General features: G+C 45.0%; 1 long non-coding RNA gene across 1 annotated transcript in view; it reads right to left on the reverse strand.

The window, feature by feature from the left end:
* Positions 1-2,047: 2,047 nt before the first annotated feature.
* Positions 2,048-17,486, reverse strand: part of LOC137570301 (uncharacterized) — a 49,816-nt gene continuing 34,377 nt past the window's right edge. The window contains exon 3 of the long non-coding RNA XR_011030997.1: positions 2,048-2,315. This is a non-coding gene — a long non-coding RNA (uncharacterized lncRNA). The remainder of the gene's footprint in view (positions 2,316-17,486) is intronic.

Consider the following 17,486-nt stretch of genomic DNA (forward strand, 5'->3'; position numbering starts at 1 on the left):
CCTTCAGCCTATCACATGTTGTTAGCAGCCATGTCTTTTCTTTGTAAACACTGCCTAAAACTGGCAATTACAAGCCACGATTGCAGCTGGGAGTGGCAGAAACAGCACAGAGGGGCCCAGGAGAACACAATGAATAGAATGGTATGCTTTTTATTGTAAGAATTTTAGAGTACAGATTCTCTTTAACCACCCTGGCGTTCTATTAAGATCGCCAGGGCAGCTGCATGAGGGTTTTTTTAAATAAAAAAGAAACTATTTCATGCAGCCAACTGAAAGTTGGCTGCATGAAAGCCCACTAGATGGCGCTCCGGAGGCGTTCTTCTGATCGCCTCCGGCGGCCAAAAGTAACACGGAAGGCCGCAATGAGTGGCCTTCTGTGTTTTGTTTACTTCGTCGCCATGGCGACGAGCGGAGTGACGTCATGGACGTCAGCCGACGTCCTGACGTCTGCCGCCTCCGATCCAGCCCTTAGCGCTGGCCGGAACTATTTGTTCCGGCTGCGCAGGGCTCAGGCGGCTGGGGGGACCCTCTTTCGCCGCTGCTCGCGGCCGATCGCCGCAGAGCGGCGGCGATTGGGCAGCACACGCGGCTGGCAAAGTGCCAGCTGCGTGTGCTGCTCTTTATTTGATCAAAATCGGCCCAGCAGGGCCTGAGCGGCACCCTCTGGCGGTAATGGATGAGCTGAGCTCGTCCATACCGCTAAGGTGGTTAAGGACCGTGTTGTATCATACAAATCAGCAATCCGTAAGAGGAATATGGACCAGGTGGTTTCTGAACACTTTACGAGATTGGGCCACAATGTGAGTTAACTCAAGGTCTGTGTTATTGACAGTGTCAAATTAGATGATAGAGGTGGGAGATCGCCACTCTAGATGATCTAAAATAGAATCCAAATGGATCAGGGAGTTGGACACTGTCAATACAGGCCTGAATAGGGAAAATGAGTTATGGCTAGACTGTTAGTTTACTTTGCTCATGTTGTATATATATGTATAGCCTATGACCGTTTTTGCTCTATAAAATATATTTCATTTTTTTGTATTTACAGGACCCATCTGCACAATCATGGATAAATGGGCTGGCTTGGATCCAGTTAGATTTTTCTAATTAAGTGTTTTTTATAATATAGTTTTCTTTAATAAAGTCTCTGTAGTGATAGGATCTGTAATACCTTCTTTATGTACACGCCTCTTGATATCTTTAGTAGCATTGGCGTTTCTGTGTTGCTGGGCAACGGGGAGCTTTGCCACCCCATTGGCCAGCACATTAGATTCGTTCTGCATGCGGCCACTGTGACTAATACATCCGTTTTTTAGATTCTCCTATTGGTCGGCACGTAGTGATGTCTATAGGTCGGCAGCTTTGTTTACTTCCGCCCTGCTGTGCTCGCTATGCAGATGTAGGTCTCCTGTTTGGTTGGTCTCTACAGCCATTTCATTGGCTGACGTCTTTTGTATTTCCACCCCTTTCCGTCTTCCACGCGAATGCGTCCTTCCATTGGCCGGCTCTTATGGTCAGCTTATTGGTAGATGGTAATATAGCCCCCCCATATAAGCACGATTAATGCGGCCCCATTAGGTTTGTTATTGGTCGGCGTTTCCCTATTTGGCATGCAACTAGTTGGTGAGTTTCTTCGCTAATGGTCGGCGTTTCTCCCCTTTTTGTTTGATTCGCCATATGCTAATTTCCCAATTCCGATTGGTCTATTTTCGAGTGGTGTGTACATACATGTATTCTCCTATTGTTGCCACAATTTTTAGGATCCAAGCCGCCCTGTATGCCATGATGACACAGGGCTCCTGTTTTATCCACTTGCCCCCTTTAGCTGGAGAAAAGAGACTTTTTTTTTTCACTGACACCACAAAGTTTTCACAGTCTTTACTGACAGCCCAGATTTGCTTACTTTTTACTGACTGCCAGTAAATTTACTGATGGTTGTCACTGATTCTGCTAGATCATGAATTAATAGATTGAAAAGGATTGGAACTAGTACTGACTCTTGCCTTTTTGCAAAAAATAATTTAAACCAAAAATAATTTTTAACACGTTTGTGATTTATTTACTTATTTATTTTTATTTTTATTTTTGCATTTTTCACGCCAAAATAAACAATAACAGCCACCTTGGCATTCAATATCTTCAGTACATGGAGCCATAATCTGACACAGGAGGACACACAATGTAAATGTATCTGAATCTTTATTATTGCTGAGATCTTTAGCAAGGTGATTAGGCTGATGATGTCACAGTGATGTCACTGATCCTCTCGTCCTGCGATCTCTTGTGTCACACCCCCGATCTGCTGCGACCTCAATCTGCGAATAACAGACATTTGTCAGATCATTGTTATTATTAGTAATAACAGCAAGTATAGGAGAGGATCAGGGCCTTATGTATGTCATTGAAAATGCAGTAGATAATTAAAGAGAACCCGAGGCGGGGTTCTTGCACCGCAAACCCCATACAGAGGCTGGGTCTGCCTATAGAGCCCAACCTCTTTTGCTATTTAGCTTCCTCCAAAGCCCCCCCTACACGCTGTGAGACCCCATTAATCACAGCCGTGCTGTTGACACGCAGTGTGTCGCATAGTGATGGGTCGTTCGGGAACGAGGTGGCTCTAAGAGCCGGCTCTTTGCTGCGAACGACAAGAGCCGGCTCTCAGTTTTAAAAGAGCCGATGCCTCAGCCACCCCACACAGCTCTGCTTTGCTCTGTGATAAAGGGCACTGAGGCATGCTGGGAGATGTAGTCCTGTAGTTGCAGCTTGTAGGAGTGTATGGGGCGGAGCAGAGCAGTAGCAGGAGGGATTGCCCCAGTCAGAGAAGCAGTCTGGAGTTGTCATGGAGACGGGGGCGGGGCTTTTACTCCGATTCTGAGTGGTGTCCATTGATATTTAATGAAGAGCCGATTCAGAGCCGTAAAAGCCGGCTCTTTCATGGGAGCCGATTCAGAAGAGCCGATTCTCCAAGAAGAGCCGGAATTCCCATCACTAGTGTCGCAGCGCGCTGTGTTTACTTCACTGATGCCAGTCTCGCTGCTCCCCCGCCTCCTGAATCGTTCCGGTCCCCGCCCACATCCCTTCCCTCGCCGCTGATTGGAGGGAAGGGATGCGGGCGGGTACCGGAGTGATTCAGGAGGCGGGGGAGCAGCGAGACTGGCATCAGTGAGGTAAACACAGCCGCATATTGTGGCTGTGTTTTATGGGGTCTCACAGCGCGCGGGGGGGGGGGCTTTGGGGGAAGCTAAATAGCAACAGAGGCTGGGCTCTATAGGCAGACCCAGCCTTTAATCAGGGGTCCTAATGTCTGTGGACAGGTATTCTACTCAGTATGTCAAGAGAATAGGTTTAAAAATTCAGAGCCTATACATCCACTAATGTACATTCTTCACCGTATATTTCAGTTACCCCCGATAATGTAAATGACAAAATGTGAGAATCTGTATATAACATAAATGATTTTCACAAAGGAAATTACAGGCAATCATAACAAGATACTGATGTGAATCAGTGGGAAATTCCAGAAAGGCAGGCAGCCATGTTAGGCAATGAGAGCAGAGGCCCGGAGCACACACACAAGCCTGAAGCATAGACATAGAGAGCTGAGGCCCAGAGCACACACACAAGCCTCAAGCATAGACATAGAGAGCTGAGGCCCGGAGCACACACACAAGCCTGAAGCATAGACATAGAGAGCTGAGGCCCGGAGCACACACACAAGCCTGAAGCATAGACATAGAGAGCTGAGGCCCGGAGCACACACACAAGCCTAAAGCATAGACAGAGAGCTGAGGCCTGGAGCACACACACAAGCCTGAAGCATAGACAGAGAGCTGAGGCCTGGAGCACACACACAAGCCTGAAGCATAGACAGAGAGCTGAGGCCTGGAGCACACACAAGGCTAAAGCATAGACATAGAGAGCTGAGGCCTGGAGCACACACAAGGCTAAAGCATAGACAGAGAGCCGAGGCCTGGAGCACACACACAAGCCTGAAGCATAGACATAGAGAGCTGAGGCCCGGAGCACACACACAAGTCTGAAGCATAGACATAGAGAGCTGAGGCCTGGAGCACACACACAAGTCTGAAGCATAGACATAGAGAGCTGAGGCCCGGAGCACACACACAAGCCTGAAGCATAGACATAGAGAGCTGAGGCCCGGAGCACACACACAAGCCTGAAGCATAGACAGAGAGCTGAGGCCTGGAGCACACACACAAGCCTGAAGCATAGACAGAGAGCTGAGGCCTGGAGCACACACACAAGCCTGAAGCATAGACAGAGAGCTGAGGCCTGGAGCACACACACAAGGCTAAAGCATAGACATAGAGAGCTGAGGACTGGAGCACACACACAAGCCTGAAGCATAGACAGAGAGCTGAGGCCCGGAGCACACACACAAGCCTGAAGCATAGACATAGAGAGCTGAGGCCTGGAGCACACACACAAGCCTGAAGCATAGACATAGAGAGCTGAGGCCTGGAGCACACACACAAGCCTGAAGCATAGACATAGAGAGCTGAGGACTGGAGCACACACACAAGCCTGAAGCATAGACAGAGAGCTGAGGCCTGGAGCCCACACAAGCCTGAAGCATAGATATAGAGGGCTGAGGCCTGGAGCCCACACACAATCCTGAAGCATAGACATAGAGAGCTGAGGCCTGGAGTACACACACAAGCCTGAAGCATAGACATAGAAAGCTGAGGACTGGAGCACACACACAAGCCTGAAGCATAGACAGAGAGAGCTGAGGCCTGGAGCACACATAAGCCTGAAGCATAGACAGAGAGCTGAGGCCTGGAGCACACACACAAGGCTAAAGCATAGACATAGAGAGCTGAGGCCTGGAGCACACACACCAGCCTAAAGCATAGACATTGAGAGCTGAGGCCTGGAGCCCACACAAGCCTGAAGCATAGACATAGAGAGCTGAGGCCTGGAGTACACACACAAGCCTGAAGCATAGACATAGAGAGCTGAGGCCTGGAGCACACACAAGCCTGAGGCATAGACAGGGAGCTGAGGCCTGGAGCACACACAAGCCTCAGGCATAGACATAGAGAGCTGAGGCCTGGAGCACACACACAAGCCTGAAGCATAGACATAGAGAGCTGAGGCCTGGAGCCCACACACAAGCCTGAAGCATAGACATAGAGAGCTGAGGCCCGGAGCACACACACAAGCCTGAAGCATAGACATAGAGAGCTGAGGCCTGGAGCCCACACACAAGCCTGATGTAATGATCGCTGCTGCAGCAGCTATTACTGGAAGTAGTAGTGCTGCAGCTCAGGCAGTTCTGATCTATTTCCATGCAAGTTGCATAGCTTTGTCTGTCTTTCCCTGCTGTCAGCTTGTGACTGATTATCATTCACCTGTGTGGGAATCTGCATGTCTGCTCCCATTGGATGACCTCAGTATAAAGATCTGCTTCCTGCAGGGCTTCCTTGGGTTTTCATAGCTTCAGCTTAAGCCTGTCTTGCTGTCGCTTTAGCCCCCGATCGTGTTTCTTGTTATAAAGATACTTTGCTGGTCTTTGCATCATATATTGGTTCATTGCCAATATATATGCATACCAGCACGTTTATTATTTTCCTTGTATTTGTGTTACGTTAATACATCAGTGTCGCTGATGTATACGTACACGAACTGTTTATATCCTGTGTGCAGTTAGTCAGCTTTCCAGCACGTTTTGGTAGGTTGCGCGTACCGTGACCACCCGTGCTGAGGTAGTTACCCTGCTCCTGGTTCTGTTTGTGGATTGCGTTCATCTCTGCGAAGAGATAACGAATCCTTCTGAATCCTGTTCTGTTACCGTTTGTGGATTGCGTTCATCTCTGCGAAGAGATAGCGAATCCTTCTGAGTCCTGTTCCCTGTGTTACTCCATTCCTAGTCAGCGTTCCTGCTTATGTCATATATCGGTTCATTGCCGATATATACATATGTTAGTCAGACGTTACAAATAGTTTCATTGATAGCTGTAATTGTAATACGCTAGGAAAACATACTTATTGTATATTTATCTGTGTTACGTTCATCTATCTTAATCCTGCTATTTTCTGACTATCCTGTCCTGTCTTTGTGAGGCACGCCATCGCCGCATCGCATTGGCTGCCTCATTCCAGTCTGTCTGGTTTTGGACGCTTGCTGTCGCTAAGTAGCCGCTAGCTAGCAAGCGTTCATTCTGTCTACCTGTCCTGATCTCCTCAGTTCTGGTTTATGCGCTCAGCGCTACTTTGCGCTGAGACGTTATAACGAAAGCATTGTTTGTGGCTGTCAGATCTGCACCGGCTCTGTGCGCCACAATCTCCTATTGGAGTCAGTCCTCCCCTCCACTATACTAGGGATAGCCTGTTTCCTTGTGCTGGTGTGTGTACCTCCTCCACGCCAGCTCATGCGTTGCATGCTGACTGTGGAGAATACACCACCAAGCCTTACATTATGAAAACCCCATTACCAATCCCCATTGTGGGGGGGATTCCCAGAAAGTATGACACTGTTAATTATGGTTCCTGTTCCTTTAAGAAATTTGAAGAACTTAGCTCTGAAACAGAAAATGAGTTTTTCTCTGAATGTGCCAGGTTCCTGACCAATCCTGATCTCCAAGCGACTCCTGTTTCAACCTGGGCACTCCAACTAAGTTATATTTTGTTTAACCAGTTCGCATTCAGTCGTTTTTCGCTTCATGCATCCGAACAATGTTCACCTCCCATTCATTAGCCTATAACTTTATTACTACTTATCACAATGAACTGATCTATATCTTGTTTTTTCCGCCACCAATTAGGCTTTCTTTCTTTTACTAAGAGCCACTTTACTGTAAATGCATTTTAAAAGGAAGAATAAGAAGAAAACGGAAACAAATCATTATTTCTCACTTTTCGGCAATTATAGTTTTAAAATAATACATGCCTCCATAATTAAAACCCACGTATTGTATATGCCCATTTGTCCCGTTTATTACACCATTTAAATTATGTCCCTATCACAATGTATGGCGACAATATTTTATTTGGAAATAAAAGTGCATTTTTTCCGTTTTGCATTCATCACTATTTACAAGCTTATAATAAAAAAAAAAAAGAAATATTTCATCTTTACATAGATATTTAAAAAGTTTAGACCCTTAGGTAAATATTTGTGTTTTTTTTTTTTTTTTTAATTGTAATGTTTTTTTTTTTTTTTAATTAAACATTTTATGTGGGTATTTTTGGGAGGGTGGGATTGAAATTGTATTTTTTTTGTAAATATATGTGTATTTTTATTTTTATTTAACATTTAGATGTAGTTTACTTTTTGGCCACAAGATGGCAGCCATGAGTTGTTTACAGTGACGTCACTCTAAGCGTACCACGTACGCTTAGAGCGACATAGGAAGCAGAAAAAGCGTAGCTTCCGAGAGAAGCTGTCGCTTTTTCTGCGGGGGAGAGGAATCAGTGATCGGGCACCGTTGCCCGATTCACTGATTCACTGGCTAACAAACCGCCGGCCGATCGCGCGCGTGCACGCGCGCGATCGGCCGCGTGGACGCGCAGGAGCGCACATGGCTTCCTGGACGTGAGTTTCACGTCCAGGAATGTGAAATAGTTAAAGGGGAATTATTCCAGTGGGCATTTGATGTTCTTAATCATTCCGATTTGAAAGAGAGACCACTGGAATTTCTAGCGTTTGTGATCCATAACTGGTTGCGCATAGATCCATTGCCTTTTCCTCTTAATGAACTCCTGGCAGCAGGCCAATCAGCTGCTCCTTCAATTGCTTGCAAGAATGAGCAGCAAGCAGAAAGTGTTACTGATAATTTTCCTGCAGCTTTGAATAAATCACCAAAAACCGCAAGGTCAAAGGCAAAACTCAAACGTTCTAAGAAACGTGTCCAATCTGCAGAATCGTTATCCTTAGCGACTGAGACCTATAATGAGATTCTGCCATTAACAGATAATGAAATGCAATTGTCTTTCAGGGGAGTTCAATGGACTTATGAAACTACTAATGAACTTTCCTCCCTGGCTAGGGAAAATAAAGATTTTTGTTTAAAAGAATTATCTGAGTATGATTATGATGAGATATTACAGAGTATTGAACAAATCAACTTATTTGTGAACCAAGGGAAGTTTGCATACACTACAGTTCAACACTTGCTACAGGTATTAGAGATTCTTAAGAATAAGGAATCTGCCAATCACCTGCTAATTAACCCTATACATGTGCCTGCCACAATCATATCTGCAAACCATGATCTGCCTGTTAAGTATGCTTGGAATCCTCCATTTGAGAAAGGAGAGATGGAAGCTCTGGTCAATGAATGGAAGAATGATTCAAGTTCATTTTGTCAATTTTACAGTGCAAAAAGTGAATTGGTATTGAATGCATGCATTAAGTCTGCCTATAACCTAATAAAAACTGGTGTGTGTGAGTATGACTTTGTGGCTCCATTGATTGATGTGTGGGAACTGATTTTGGATGGTTTTTTTGTGACTCCGAATTCGCAAATTTGGCGTTCTGACCCGCCTGCTTCAGCACCTTTGGCTGATTCAGCAGGTGATTCGGAGCTCTTTTTGTGTGAAATTGAAGTTCCTGCAATTCCACCCTGTACCATGGATAACTCAGTGTTACTTCCCAGTAAAACAGAAGCCACTGATACATTCTTAACCTTGCCCTGCGCAAATTTCTCAGCAGAGAATCCAGAGGTCCTGCTGACTTCCGAGTCCAGCCTAGCCAGTACTCATGACTCTTTGTTTAGTGAAACAGACACCAGAAAAATCTTGTCTGTCTCTGCAAACACTTCTGCAGAAATTACCTGTGTTAATAAAGTTCAACTCCTGTCTGATCCAGCAGATGCGCAAACATTGTGTCTTGATCTTCCTGTTTCTACACCTCGCTCTAGTTTCGTGAATAGCTCAGAGCATCTGCTATGTGAACCTGAAATCGCAGAATTATTACCTTGTTCAGAAAATTTTCCAATAAATTTGCCCTGTACCATGAATTGTGCAGTAGATCTCTCCAATGAAACTCAGGTCACAGAATCATTATGCTGTCCAGCAGGTGCTTCCATGGTTTTGCCCTGCAATATGGACTGTTCAGTGATCCTGTCCAGTGAAGCTGTGGTCGCAGAGTCTTATGCTTCACCCAGTATTTTGGATACTTTAAACCCTCTAGCAGAGAAGGCTGAAGCACTGCTTACCTCAGTTGGTGTTGCAGTAATATTCACTTGTCTAGCAGCTGTTTTGGAATTACAGTCTGCTCTAATAAAACTTGATGAATTTCTGCCCAGCAAAGCAGAAGCCATTGAAATATTGTCCTCGTCATCAAGTGTGTCAGATACCTTGCCCTGTACACAGTCTGATTTAACCAATGTTGTTGAGTCCCTCTCCAGTGTTGTAACAGCTGAGGAACTCCAGCCCTGTCCTCTGAATGTTTCAGAGGTCTTGCCCTGTAACATGGATAATTCTGATTCTCTGGTCAAAATAATAGAAATCTCAGAATTTCAGTCCGGTCCGATGAGTGTTCCTGAAACCCAGCCCTGTATCCTGAAAGATTCTAGTTCTCTGGCCGCTGTGGCAGAGGTTCCAGAGTCCCCTTCCTGTCCAGGGAATTCCTCAGTTTTGCCTAGTCCAGTGGGGGCTGCTGCAATACTGACTTGTTCTGCAGCGCCTCATGAGCTCCAATCCAGTGTATTAAATGAGTCTCTGTCCAGTCCAGAGGTAGTTGTGGAGTCCCTATCTGGTTCAGTGCATACATCAGAAGATTTGTCCTGTTTTGTTGGTGCCCCTGAATCTGATTTGTTACTGACTTTGCTGGAATCAGCGACATCTAAGTCTGATCCAGCATTCTCGTGTAAAAGTCCAGTGGTTGCGAAGTTTAGTCATGATGATTTTTTTTTGGCCAGTCCTGGTTTTGGTCCTGTCTTGGCTGACCCTGAGGCTCACAGTTCCTTGACATGCCCAGAGGTTTCTCTTGTGCCGGTGTGCCCAGATGTTCTTTGTGTGCCAGAATGCCCAAGTGTGTCTAAGGTGTTAGCGTGCTCTGATGCTTCCTTAGTGGGAACACGTTCTGATGTTGCCAGTCTGCCTGCATGCCCAGAGATGGTTCTGGTCCCTGAAAGCCCTGATATTGATGTTTGTCCTTGTGGCCCTGACTCGGGAATTGCCCTAGGTTCCATAGGGGTTCTTGATAGTTCTCCATGTGAGCCTAAGGGGCGTTCTGACATATGGGGATCTCTTTGGAGCTTTAAGGTGTTCTGGGAGGTCTCTGAGAAAACCTGTCCTGGTACCTTGGACTGGTTCAACAGTGGGTTTTGTGTTGGTAAAGACAGTACCGGTGGGCATTGCAAAGGCTTTGGCGTTTCTGAACAGTTCCTGGAAGGCGGTGGGTATCGCTCAGGGAATTTCGGAGGGCTTTCTTCTGGAAATCATGGTTCTGATGGGTGTCACACTGGGGCTTGTGGTACTGATGGGCGTGGTTCTGTAGGTTCTGGTTCTGATGGGTCCAGTATTGTGGGGACTGATTCTGGAATTCGGTCTTGCCAGGCTGTCCCGGTCATCATGAATTATCAGTCAGACTGTTTTGTTGGGAATTTCGGTTTTGAAAAGCGTCTGGAATCCGCTTTTAAAGGCGGGGGTACTGTAATGATCGCTGCTGCAGCAGCTATTACTGGAAGTAGTAGTGCTGCAGCTCAGGCAGTTCTGATCTATTTCCATGCAAGTTGCATAGCTTTGTCTGTCTTTCCCTGCTGTCAGCTTGTGACTGATTATCATTCACCTGTGTGGGAATCTGCATGTCTGCTCCCATTGGATGACCTCAGTATAAAGATCTGCTTCCTGCAGGGCTTCCTTGGGTTTTCATAGCTTCAGCTTAAGCCTGTCTTGCTGTCGCTTTAGCCCCCGATCGTGTTTCTTGTTATAAAGATACTTTGCTGGTCTTTGCATCATATATTGGTTCATTGCCAATATATATGCATACCAGCACGTTTATTATTTTCCTTGTATTTGTGTTACGTTAATACATCAGTGTCGCTGATGTATACGTACACGAACTGTTTATATCCTGTGTGCAGTTAGTCAGCTTTCCAGCACGTTTTGGTAGGTTGCGCGTACCGTGACCACCCGTGCTGAGGTAGTTACCCTGCTCCTGGTTCTGTTTGTGGATTGCGTTCATCTCTGCGAAGAGATAACGAATCCTTCTGAATCCTGTTCTGTTACTGTTTGTGGATTGCGTTCATCTCTGCGAAGAGATAACGAATCCTTCTGAATCCTGTTCTGTTACCGTTTGTGGATTGCGTTCATCTCTGCGAAGAGATAGCGAATCCTTCTGAGTCCTGTTCCCTGTGTTACTCCATTCCTAGTCAGCGTTCCTGCTTATGTCATATATCGGTTCATTGCCGATATATACATATGTTAGTCAGACGTTACAAATAGTTTCATTGATAGCTGTAATTGTAATACGCTAGGAAAACATACTTATTGTATATTTATCTGTGTTACGTTCATCTATCTTAATCCTGCTATTTTCTGACTATCCTGTCCTGTCTTTGTGAGGCACGCCATCGCCGCATCGCATTGGCTGCCTCATTCCAGTCTGTCTGGTTTTGGACGCTTGCTGTCGCTAAGTAGCCGCTAGCTAGCAAGCGTTCATTCTGTCTACCTGTCCTGATCTCCTCAGTTCTGGTTTATTCGCTCAGCGCTACTTTGCGCTGAGACGTTATAACGAAAGCATTGTTTGTGGCTGTCAGATCTGCACCGGCTCTGTGCGCCACAATCTCCTATTGGAGTTAGTCCTCCCCTCCACTATACTAGGGATAGCCTGTTTCCTTGTGCTGGTGTGTGTACCTCCTCCACGCCAGCTCATGCGTTGCATGCTGACTGTGGAGAATACACCACCAAGCCTTACACCTGAAGCATAGACCAGCCATGGGTGGTTCCACAAGGAGAGAGGTAGAGAGAAAGGGTGGTATGTTTTAATGTTGCTGGTGACACATATTATTAATTTTCAGCATTAAATTTGTTAGATACTACCATTATTTCTCTATCATTTTATATATACAGTGTTGCCCGGGTATGCATGTGGCTGGTGTCGGCTTCGCCCACTTTTTCTAACCCACACACACAATTACTAAATTACTCCATGACCTAGTTTGTGAGCTTTGCGGTCTTTGGCATCAATAATTTGCATTAAAATGAAACAAATCTGATTGGCTGTTTGTGGCTCCACCCCCTACTATGAATTTGAACCCCAGTCACCCAATAACCAACTGTACTATATTTGAGGCCTGTGCCATTAACAGTGCAAGAATGGCAGCAATTCAATATTCCCCTTGAAAATCAATAGGGGAACTTTGATTGTCTTTTGTAGGCTCCACCCATCTTTCTGAATATTAATATCAGTCACCCAGTGACCAACTGTGCAAAGTTTGAGAACCCTGCCAGTAACAGTGTAAGAATGGCTGCAGTTTACATTTTCCCAGTGAAATTTGTTATTGTCTCTGCCCACTTTTTGGTTATGGGGATGAAAAGTATCCTATACTTTATTCCAGGTAATGTACTATGTGTGTGCCAAATTTCATTCAAATCCGTTCAGCCATTGTTACGTAATGGAGTAACAAACATCCAAAATTTTGCATTTATCATATTAGTGATATATATGTGCTGCCAATAATTATTTATACTTCTGGCAAATGTTTACTTAAAGTTACGTTTATTCAACCAGCAAGTATTTTTTTTGATGGTAAATGACATAGGTGTCTCCCTAAAGATAATAATATATACAAGAGGCATTATTGTGGAAAAAACTATTTGCAGCTTTTATTTACTTTTGAGCAAAAAGTACAAAATGATTCATACCCTTCACAAACTGTCTGTGGGAAAATCCAAAGTTCTATACTATTCCTAATAGTCCAATTACCCAGCATTACCCTTCCAAAGCATCCTAATTACCCTGATTGATGGGCAACAGCCAGGGCCGGCCCTAGACTTTTTTCCGCCTGATGCAAATTTAGAAAACATTGCCGCCGCCCCCCCCTCAAGCCGTGGGTGCGGGGGCCGCCGAGCTGGAGGGGGTAGCGGGCAGGAAGGGGGGATTGGGCCTAGCGGTGGGGAGGGGGGTCGGACCCCCTCTCCCTCGCCTGGGTCCCCCCGATCTGCGCTCCACCTCCAGATTTAAATAGCTCCGTAGCTGCCGATAGTAAGAGGGACGGGCGGGGATCACTCACCTCTTTCGGGTTCCAACGTGCGCTCCACTGACGTCACTGCCTGCAATGCCGCCCACTGAATTGTAAGTGGGCGGCGGTGCAGGAAGTGACGTCAGTGGAGCGCATGCTGGAACCCGGAAGAGGTGAGTGGTCCCCGCTCGTCCCTCTTACTATCGGCAGCTACGGAGCTATTTAAAGCTGGAGGTGGAGCGCAGATCGGGGGGACCCAGGCGAGGGAGAGGGGGTCCGACCCCTGTCCCCACCGCTAGGCCCAATCCCCCCTTCCTGCCCGCTACCCCCTCCAGCTCGGCGGCCGGCTCCCCACCCACGGACAGGCGGGTGCCACCCCCAAGAAGTGCCGCCTGAGGCAAAAGTTTCACCCCGCCTCATGAGCGGGCCGGCCCTGGCAACAGCTGTTTTATTCAACTCAACAGGTGAAAAGCAGCAGCTCTCTGCAGTTGGCTTGTGGACTGTCATGGCTAAGACAAAGGAGCTGAGTGAGGACTGTAAGTATAAGCATATACATTGTCAGCCATTTTGCATCTCTGCTGCCATGTTATATACATGTATAATAATCTAAGCTTCCAAGTCTCAAGCTACAGATTAAATAATATATCTTTCATGCACCACTTCATATTCACTTCTGCTTTTCTGTCTATATCTGGCACATACGGGAAATGCCCAACCGAATCGGCCTGGCCGAAACTTGATTATGTAAATGGTGGACACCTGCATTCTTGTAACAAACATGTTTATGTGGGGAATTTTCCTGTTATCTGGATGAAAGGTTTTATCTCCTGCGCCTGTGCAAACTATCATAAATTGTGTATAAAAGATGCTGGGCTCTCATTAAAGGTTAATCTGATTATCAATTACAAAACTGTCTCTGTCTCTCATTGTAGTTGATTCAGGGTGAAATCTGGTACCAGGAAGAAATCACAGAGCATTATTTCTAGGTCATCCCTGACAGCCAATGGGTTCTGAAAGTGACCATTCCTTTCAGCTGGGGGCTCTCACAGGATTATTTGAACACCTTCATTCAATTGAGGTAATTGATATCTTGGTCTTCCTTTTGTTTTTGTTTTTTTTTTGTTTTTTTTTAAAAAAAGGAGAAAGGAAGGAAAGACCCTTATTGCTTGCCTCAATTGATGTGTGTCAAATCAGGTAAACCCAGGTTTGGATAATATTCAGGCTTGGTGTCTAAGTTTCTAACTTTTTGAAAGTAAAATCTTAAATTTATAGACCTTAGGAAAAATTAGGGAAAATAGGTTTGACTTTTGATAAGTCTGTCAAACCTTCGGTAAATTTGAACAAAGTCTGAGTCTGATCAACTCAGTAATACTTTCTTTAGGTAAGAAATAAGGGTTTGTTAGGCGCCATAGTACATATTGGTTATGTAACTTTAAATGGTCTGTGATTTGTATTATGTGTGTTTTGTGGTGTCTATTATGTGGAATTTGTCTTAAAATAATCTCGTATATATTTGTGTCAGTCTGTCTGTCTGGTTGTTTTGTAAAAATCTGTGTTAATAATAATTTGAGGAATTGTAAATAATAAATTAGGTTTAGAAAGGATCCCTAGACTTGGATAACATATAAATTATCTTTAATTATCTAGATAAGAATTGTTTATTGGTACAACAATTTCTTATATTTATGTTTGACACATAAATACATGGCTTCCTGGACGTGAGTTTCACGTCCAGGAATGTGAAATAGTTAAAGGGGAATTATTCCAGTGGGCATTTGATGTTCTTAATCATTCCGATTTGAAAGAGAGACCACTGGAATTTCTAGCGTTTGTGATCCATAACTGGTTGCGCATAGATCCATTGCCTTTTCCTCTTAATGAACTCCTGGCAGCAGGCCAATCAGCTGCTCCTTCAATTGCTTGCAAGAATGAGCAGCAAGCAGAAAGTGTTACTGATAATTTTCCTGCAGCTTTGAATAAATCACCAAAAACCGCAAGGTCAAAGGCAAAACGCAAACGTTCTAAGAAACGTGTCCAATCTGCAGAATCGTTATCCTTAGCGACTGAGACCTATAATGAGATTCTGCCATTAACAGATAATGAAATGCAATTGTCTTTCAGGGGAGTTCAATGGACTTATGAAACTACTAATGAACTTTCCTCCCTGGCTAGGGAAAATAAAGATTTTTGTTTAAAAGAATTATCTGAGTATGATTATGATGAGATATTACAGAGTATTGAACAAATCAACTTATTTGTGAACCAAGGGAAGTTTGCATACACTACAGTTCAACACTTGCTACAGGTATTAGAGATTCTTAAGAATAAGGAATCTGCCAATCACCTGCTAATTAACCCTATACATGTGCCTGCCACAATCATATCTGCAAACCATGATCTGCCTGTTAAGTATGCTTGGAATCCTCCATTTGAGAAAGGAGAGATGGAAGCTCTGGTCAATGAATGGAAGAATGATTCAAGTTCATTTTGTCAATTTTACAGTGCAAAAAGTGAATTGGTATTGAATGCATGCATTAAGTCTGCCTATAACCTAATAAAAACTGGTGTGTGTGAGTATGACTTTGTGGCTCCATTGATTGATGTGTGGGAACTGATTTTGGATGATTTTTTTGTGACTCCGAATTCGCAAATTTGGCGTTCTGACCCGCCTGCTTCAGCACCTTTGGCTGATTCAGCAGGTGATTCGGAGCTCTTTTTGTGTGAAATTGAAGTTCCTGCAATTCCACCCTGTACCATGGATAACTCAGTGTTACTTCCCAGTAAAACAGAAGCCACTGATACATTCTTAACCTTGCCCTGCGCAAATTTCTCAGCAGAGAATCCAGAGGTCCTGCTGACTTCCGAGTCCAGCCTAGCCAGTACTCATGACTCTTTGTTTAGTGAAACAGACACCAGAAAAATCTTGTCTGTCTCTGCAAACACTTCTGCAGAAATTACCTGTGTTAATAAAGTTCAACTCCTGTCTGATCCAGCAGATGCGCAAACATTGTGTCTTGATCTTCCTGTTTCTACACCTCGCTCTAGTTTCGTGAATAGCTCAGAGCATCTGCTATGTGAACCTGAAATCGCAGAATTATTACCTTGTTCAGAAAATTTTCCAATAAATTTGCCCTGTACCATGAATTGTGCAGTAGATCTCTCCAATGAAACTCAGGTCACAGAATCATTATGCTGTCCAGCAGGTGCTTCCATGGTTTTGCCCTGCAATATGGACTGTTCAGTGATCCTGTCCAGTGAAGCTGTGGTCGCAGAGTCTTATGCTTCACCCAGTATTTTGGATACTTTAAACCCTCTAGCAGAGAAGGCTGAAGCACTGCTTACCTCAGTTGGTGTTGCAGTAATATTCACTTGTCTAGCAGCTGTTTTGGAATTACAGTCTGCTCTAATAAAACTTGATGAATTTCTGCCCAGCAAAGCAGAAGCCATTGAAATATTGTCCTCGTCATCAAGTGTGTCAGATACCTTGCCCTGTACACAGTCTGATTTAACCAATGTTGTTGAGTCCCTCTCCAGTGTTGTAACAGCTGAGGAACTCCAGCCCTGTCCTCTGAATGTTTCAGAGGTCTTGCCCTGTAACATGGATAATTCTGATTCTCTGGTCAAAATAATAGAAATCTCAGAATTTCAGTCCGGTCCGATGAGTGTTCCTGAAACCCAGCCCTGTATCCTGAAAGATTCTAGTTCTCTGGCCGCTGTGGCAGAGGTTCCAGAGTCCCCTTCCTGTCCAGGGAATTCCTCAGTTTTGCCTAGTCCAGTGGGGGCTGCTGCAATACTGACTTGTTCTGCAGCGCCTCATGAGCTCCAATCCAGTGTATTAAATGAGTCTCTGTCCAGTCCAGAGGTAGTTGTGGAGTCCCTATCTGGTTCAGTGCATACATCAGAAGATTTGTCCTGTTTTGTTGGTGCCCCTGAATCTGATTTGTTACTGACTTTGCTGGAATCAGCGACATCTAAGTCTGATCCAGCATTCTCGTGTAAAAGTCCAGTGGTTGCGAAGTTTAGTCATGATGATTTTTTTTTGGCCAGTCCTGGTTTTGGTCCTGTCTTGGCTGACCCTGAGGCTCACAGTTCCTTGACATGCCCAGAGGTTTCTCTTGTGCCGGTGTGCCCAGATGTTCTTTGTGTGCCAGAATGCCCAAGTGTGTCTAAGGTGTTAGCGTGCTCTGATGCTTCCTTAGTGGGAACACGTTCTGATGTTGCCAGTCTGCCTGCATGCCCAGAGATGGTTCTGGTCCCTGAAAGCCCTGATATTGATGTTTGTCCTTGTGGCCCTGACTCGGGAATTGCCCTAGGTTCCATAGGGGTTCTTGA

The sequence above is a fragment of the Hyperolius riggenbachi genome, chromosome 4, assembly GCF_040937935.1.
Source record: "Hyperolius riggenbachi isolate aHypRig1 chromosome 4, aHypRig1.pri, whole genome shotgun sequence".
Taxonomy (NCBI): domain Eukaryota; kingdom Metazoa; phylum Chordata; class Amphibia; order Anura; family Hyperoliidae; genus Hyperolius; species Hyperolius riggenbachi.